General features: G+C 36.2%; 1 long non-coding RNA gene across 1 annotated transcript; it reads right to left on the bottom strand.

Annotated features, from left to right (window-relative positions):
- Nucleotides 1–523: 523 nt before the first annotated feature.
- LOC106498703 (uncharacterized) lies at nucleotides 524–6,272 on the bottom strand. Its single transcript, XR_001295021.2, has 4 exons — nucleotides 6,197–6,272; nucleotides 5,090–5,131; nucleotides 4,389–4,503; nucleotides 524–781 (listed from the first exon to the last, which is right to left on the bottom strand). It is a non-coding gene; the product is annotated as an uncharacterized lncRNA (long non-coding RNA).
- Nucleotides 6,273–6,510: the final 238 nt, after the last annotated feature.

The raw sequence follows: 6,510 nt of genomic DNA, 5'->3' as shown, positions 1-6,510 counted from the left end.
TGTTTATGCCTACCTAGTCCTGTATAAGCAACCAGAAACTTCAGAAAAGATACTGTGAGAATTATGAATTTCTATCTTTTCTCCATTAACCTAAATGAGTAATCCTAAATGTGGCACCAATGTTTATTACAATATTCCTAGTGTAATTCTCTAATATAAGTGTTTACTTAAAGGTGCAGCATATTAAACAGTTTGAATGAAAGTGTTAGCTATGAATACTTTAAATATTCATGTCATCAGTTACAGCATCAGTTCAGTTCCAGCATAACAGTTACTATGTTTTCATCATTCTATGGGAGGATTAGGTGTCCTGAACTGGCAGTTTTGATTCAGTGCCCTTCCAGTGTGTAGTTGTAAGGGTCCGGCAGGGGCGACGCCTGGACTCCCGGCAGGAACAGATGCACAAACACAAGGCACACTAAGGTTAATGCTGAGCGTTTATTACCTCTGCGTCTGAGCGGGGGTTCCCCAGCGATTTCCCGATCGAGGCAATAAAGGAGCGGGAGAGTCCCTGGCACCGCTGAGCGTCGGTCCATGGCGAGGAACGCCGGGGGGGCACTATACGTGGGTTCTGTGTACTACACACATGCGCAGTGGGCACATTGAGCTCATCGCTAATCTCGAGTCAAAGCCCAGGTGCACACCACACTGGCATAGGCCCAGCTACATGGCTAGGGGTCAACATGTCCTGTTGATGCTTCTTCTCCCACGGAACGGTCCGGCTAGCTTCCATCGCCTATCTCCTCGACATTCTTCTGCACTTTCCCATACAGTAGTGTAACTATTTTACAAGAGATGAGAGTTAGAACAATGGTCAGCAGGCCGAAAAATAAACAAAAAAACCCCAAACAACAATGGCTATGAACATCAAATGATCTCACTTCCCTGGACCATCTAAAATAGAGCTGAGGTTCCTTAGCACAGAAGAACCAAGGATCTGATACTGCTGCCACACAATATGTGCTTCCAGTGCAATTAATCTGACAGTTATAGAAAGCAATTCTAACTTCATTCTACTTCTCAAAAGGAGACAATTGGAAATACAGTTTTTAAATCTAAATATTTCAATGCATTTAAAAATTAAGTAAGAAACCTACAAACACGCAACATTACACTCTTAGCTTATTCCTTCTTCCTTGTTAACTTCAGCAAAATAATCTTCTTTAATCACTTATCCCAAGTAAATAAACACTATTGTAACATTGTGACACCATACAACAAATTGCAATACAGCTGTACATTTAAAGAGGATAAAATGCAGAAAGTTATACATGTATTCCATATTTGTTTCTATGCTGTGCACTGTTATACTACAGAAAAAAATAGACAAATATAATAAATAAAATTAAAAAGATGTTTTCTACAGGTTTAAGAAGTATTTCTTCCTCTTAAACTGGAAAAAGGCATTAGAACTACAAAATTATCTTACATAATTAAGTAATAACATTAATTAATTTTAGAGCACGTCACTTCACACACTAAAACTTATCTAAAGCTTACTGGAATGGGGACAAGAAAAATCTACCATTATCTTCAATGAAATTTGGGTCAAGATCAAAATGGCATTGCACCTTTTGGTCATATTCAAATTAGAATCTAATTTCTGCTAATTTCATGGAGTAGGCTAAAGAGTATGCTTACGCCAATAAATAGGTTCAGAATGTGTTTTGTTAGTTACTCTTTTGGGTTTATACCTTAAAATAGCTTTGGCATTATCGTATAATTTGGAGAGTAATAACATTGTTATGCCGTTCTACTGTGGCATAATACTATGATTTTAGGATTGCCATTTTGTTATTATGATCCTGTTCTACCACCTTCTTTGTAACACAGTGCTTCTATAACACAAGGATTGATGGGGAATTTGGTACACACAGGAAGAAATTAAGTCAGGGAAAGGGAATCTCTGAATGATGTGGGGTTAGAAGACTGGAACCAAGACAGTGGGGCAGGCTTTTGGAAAGAAAGTTTGGAGGGCATTTGTAAATAAGATACACTTGTCTGACAGAAATGTTCTGCAAATTACTTATTCATTTTATTTATGCTATTTTCATACCTGTGGTGTTCTGTCCCTGGGAGAGTTGTTGATTCTGCGTTTGGTGTATTGGCTTTAACTCCAAAACCTTAATAACTTTCTCTTTTTAATTTCTCTTGTTTTTAATCTCTTACTTAGAATCTGAGCATGCAACCAACAAGCAAAATTCTATTTACTTTGATTTTAAATGTGGGAAAAAATGTTACTAATATTGAACCTTCTATAAAAATGTTGCATTTAATTGCTTTTGTTCTTGAAGCCACCATTGCCCATGGGTAGATGTCTTGTGCTCTCAGATCTTACATTCCATTATTTCCAGTTGTTTAATAGTAACAAAACCACTTTCAGATTACATGCTTTCAGTATTATGTTTACACACATTCTCTACAGATATACCTGAAGTGCTAAAATAGAGATTAACTCAATATGGAACAATGTCAGGCTCTTCACTCTTCACTTTGGGGCTTATATATGAGCCCCACGTATAATTTAATCTTAAATGTCATTTTCTATAACACCATCTTTCTCTGATATCTGTTCTTTTTCTTCCAATTTTTCCCTTTGAGTAAATCAACATTAAAATTGACCTTTGTAGTTCTTTTATGAGACTTTGATTTTCATTAATAATAATAGAAAACACTAGAGAAATAAGCAGAGAGGTATTAAAGGCTCTTGGAAGACAGACACAAAATTAATGGACAGACACAGTGAATACAGAAAATTCAAACTATGACCATCCCTGCTTTCCAGGAACAATGTGGCATCAACCTGATGCAGGAGCTCAATAATATTTTGCAGATTTGATTATACTATTACCGCACAGTAGCTTTTTCTTCAAAAATAGATCAGTTCCTCATTATATTCTTCTATTCTGCAATCTCCCTTTTCTTATTTGAAACTCCCAAATCCAAATTTTATCAAATATTTTTCTGTGATCACCAAATTTATGCAGATAATAAAAATATCTAAATAATACAAAAAATGGGAACAATAAGGAATACTGTATGAAAACTCCATTCAATTCATGTAACTCTCTTTCCTATTCTCACATTGTGCTCCCTAGTAAGTGTGATTTCTGCCACTGTAGAAAAAGACCACTGGCTTTGTATTGGCCTGAGCTGATTTTAGTTTGTTTTAGCTGTGACAGCAATTGCCTAGCAGACAAGTAACTATTACAGAAAACTGTTTCAGTCAAACTTCAGTTTATAGAAATAACAAGAAAAGTGTGTATTGAACTGTCAGTGACTCTAGAATAAAATGGGATGTAAAAGAGTACAGACCCAGAATGATACCTGAGGTCCAGGAAAACAGCCTTGTGAATCAGGCCAAGCTGGTTTTAGAGATAACAAAAAGAACAGAAAAACTGAATGACTGGGCAGCAATGCAGAGAAAGAGTACCTGAGAAGACTGTGTTAAGAAAATGTATAAAGATAGCCCCAAGCAGACTTAAAGAGTGAGGAGGAAGAAACCTGCACCATGAATATCATACTTCTTCCAGCAAAGACTCCAGGACTGGTGACTCTCTGTGACACCCTTTACCTCTCCATTTGGGGAACACTGGTGCTGTTGACCTTGAGACCCAAAGGGACACTGGAATGGTGAGCTTAACACCAGAGAAGATGGATAGACATTAGGAAGTTAGTTTGTATAACAGTCATAACTGTATTATTACTGAGGTTTTCCAGTAATACTGCAACTTTTCAGTAATTACTTTTCAGTAATAGTATTACCCAAGTTTTTCAGCTTGGGCTATGAGTGTTAATATTAGTGTTAGTCCAGTTACAGTCCAGTCTGTTTGCTATATTATGATTAAACTGTAAAAATTAAATTAGACTAATCATAAGTTCTTAGCTCTCTGTATATGGTACATTCACTTTTTGCGCTGAACTTGCTCACTCACACCATCATCTCTTTTCTTCATGTCAAGTTTATTTCAGTTTGTGGTACTTCAGAAAAGGGTTGTATTTTCATTTATATTTTTATTGCATTTTGACCAAAAGGACCCTGGTTCTTACTGGAAAAGGATAACATAATAATACAAAAATTAGTATCATCATCACAGAGAAAAAAATTCCTTGAGCTTGAAGTGAAGAGTCTAGTCATTGTATCTTTTTCTCACATACAATCCTGCAGAAAATCTGATGGAAGCAATAAACTATATTATATAAACCTGAAGGGAGATCAGAATATTGAACTGTTATTTATATGTAGCTATGTCATTGCATGAGTAATGACACACAAATGAGTAATTACTAATGACAAGTAAAGCAAGCTCTGTGTTATTTAAGGCAGCTGCTTAGATCCAACATAAAACAGACAGTTTTAAAAACTTGTTTGTAAAAATTTTCCTCACAGGAGTGGTATACTTTTGGGGCCTCCTTGTTAATGGAGCTGAAGATTCCTTCCTCTGTAGTCATTATGTTCTTTGTTTTCCTTCTCTTAATATGCAGAAAGTTTTTACCAAGTACCTAAGAGAACAGAGAATAGATTTTCTCACTCCAGGAAACTGTATTCTTTGGTCCATGGAGGTGGCTGCACCACAGCTGTCTCTGGGCACATGTAGAGAACCATTTCAGGGCCAACCAAAGCTATGATCAATGTCAGTCCCATTGACTATGGAGAAAGCAAACATCTCTGTTGGGCGTATCAGACATCAGTGTCTAGATATCTCATACACCTTCCATACTGATGTTTGAAGTTAATGTTATTGAATGTTAAGCACACATTGTCAGGGTCCATCAACAGCCCCAGGCAAGGAAAACTGATGAATCAGAGGGGGGGCATCCAGGGAAAGGGGAGTCAGGAGGAAAAGGAGACAGGTCCAGAGACTGGACTGGAGAGAAGGATACAATGTGGGTCCAAAGTCCTTCCAAGAAACAAGGAAGGACTTGTTTCCTTGTTTGTGCTAATGCTAATATTGAATATAAGATTATGAGAAAAAGATTATGAGAAAAAATAAGTGAAAAAATCCTCCTATGTCTAAATTAAAACTGAAATTTTACCTCAAAGAATACAACTATGTAGTCAATCTAGTGGGAATAAAATTGCACTTACCTTAAGCTGAGAGACAGTGTTCTAAAGAATATGATGGAAACCCTGAAATGAACATAAGCAGTTCTTAAAGGAACTCTACTGAAGTCCATATTTCTTTTATATTATTTCATCACAAATCAAAAAGGACTGTAACCTCTCTAACATCAGATACTTTTAATACTAAGATATCTTACATATGTAAGGTATGTAAATATATCTGCTGCAAGTACAAATTTATCCTGCATAAACTAACAAATATATTGGTCCTCCTGCAAACATGCTAGCTTTCTAATGTCTCTCTTCCAGAAAGACCTGGCTTATTTCTTTATTTTGGAATCTTTTCATCTTATGTTTGATGGTCATCTTAGTTCCTGTTAGAAAGACTAAAGCTAAGTGGGATATATATTGCTGACAATTAATTGTTAATGATGTTTACTAACCTTTTATTAATATTGTTATTTTCTCTCATGAATCTTTTACATTATTTCTTAAGTAATAAACACGAACATACTGAAAGAGTTAAAATCACATTAGGTCTCCAATTAACAAAGAATATCGATTGCTCAGTAATTTTACAGAATTCGTTAGACAAACTTCTGAAAACAGAGAAGTAACGTCTTTCATATTACTGCAATGCAGGAAATACAGTGGACAGGAAGGGGTATTTTGCACTGTCCTCTTTATGAAGAGACTGGATATACTGCAAGACCATCATTGTGTTCCTCCCAGTCTTTTCTCTTCTCAACTAAATAAACCTCATTGTTCCCCAGAGGTCATGCTTTCTCACCTTTCTACCATTTGTGATGTCTTCTCTAAATGATTTATTTTGGCAGAGGATGGATTAGCATTATTTTGCAGGTTAGGAATGTGTTCAAGCCACTGTCATAAGTAGGGATTTCAGTTACATTAATTTATGTATTTCTATGCATGCCATAGAAACATTTTTATTAGTACTTGGAATGACAGAGAAATTAAACTGTCTCACCTATTGTATCTAATTACTTACCATACTAGAATCTGGTGGGAGCTACTATAATATTAAAGAAACATATTGAGATGAACATATTATAAAATCTGTCTCTGGGTCTAAGATGCAGCCTGCATTCCCAAAGTCTTAGTTTTCCTTACTTCAGAGATTTGAGATCTTTTGCCAGGTTCCTCCTCTTCTTCTTCAGCTGCTTTTGCAGGTATTCTGTAAGTGCCCTGGGTAAAAAAGATAAACCACCACCAGGCAACTTGCCAGATCTCTGCAGACCACAACTGAGAATTGCAGTTGTTGGTGCATCAAGCTTCGGTCATTTAATAAATCTAAAGCAGTCCAGCTGCCAGAATACTTACCGCCTAAATTAGATCCCAGACCTTCTTTTCCTGTATTTACTCAGGAGTAAACACTTGGAATCTGCGGTTTCATTGTTGTTGTTGATTATTTCTATTCCTAAGGC

The sequence above is a fragment of the Apteryx mantelli genome, chromosome 5 (genome assembly GCF_036417845.1).
Source record: "Apteryx mantelli isolate bAptMan1 chromosome 5, bAptMan1.hap1, whole genome shotgun sequence".
NCBI lineage: Eukaryota > Metazoa > Chordata > Aves > Apterygiformes > Apterygidae > Apteryx > Apteryx mantelli.
This window is presented reverse-complemented; position numbering and strand designations above follow the sequence as displayed.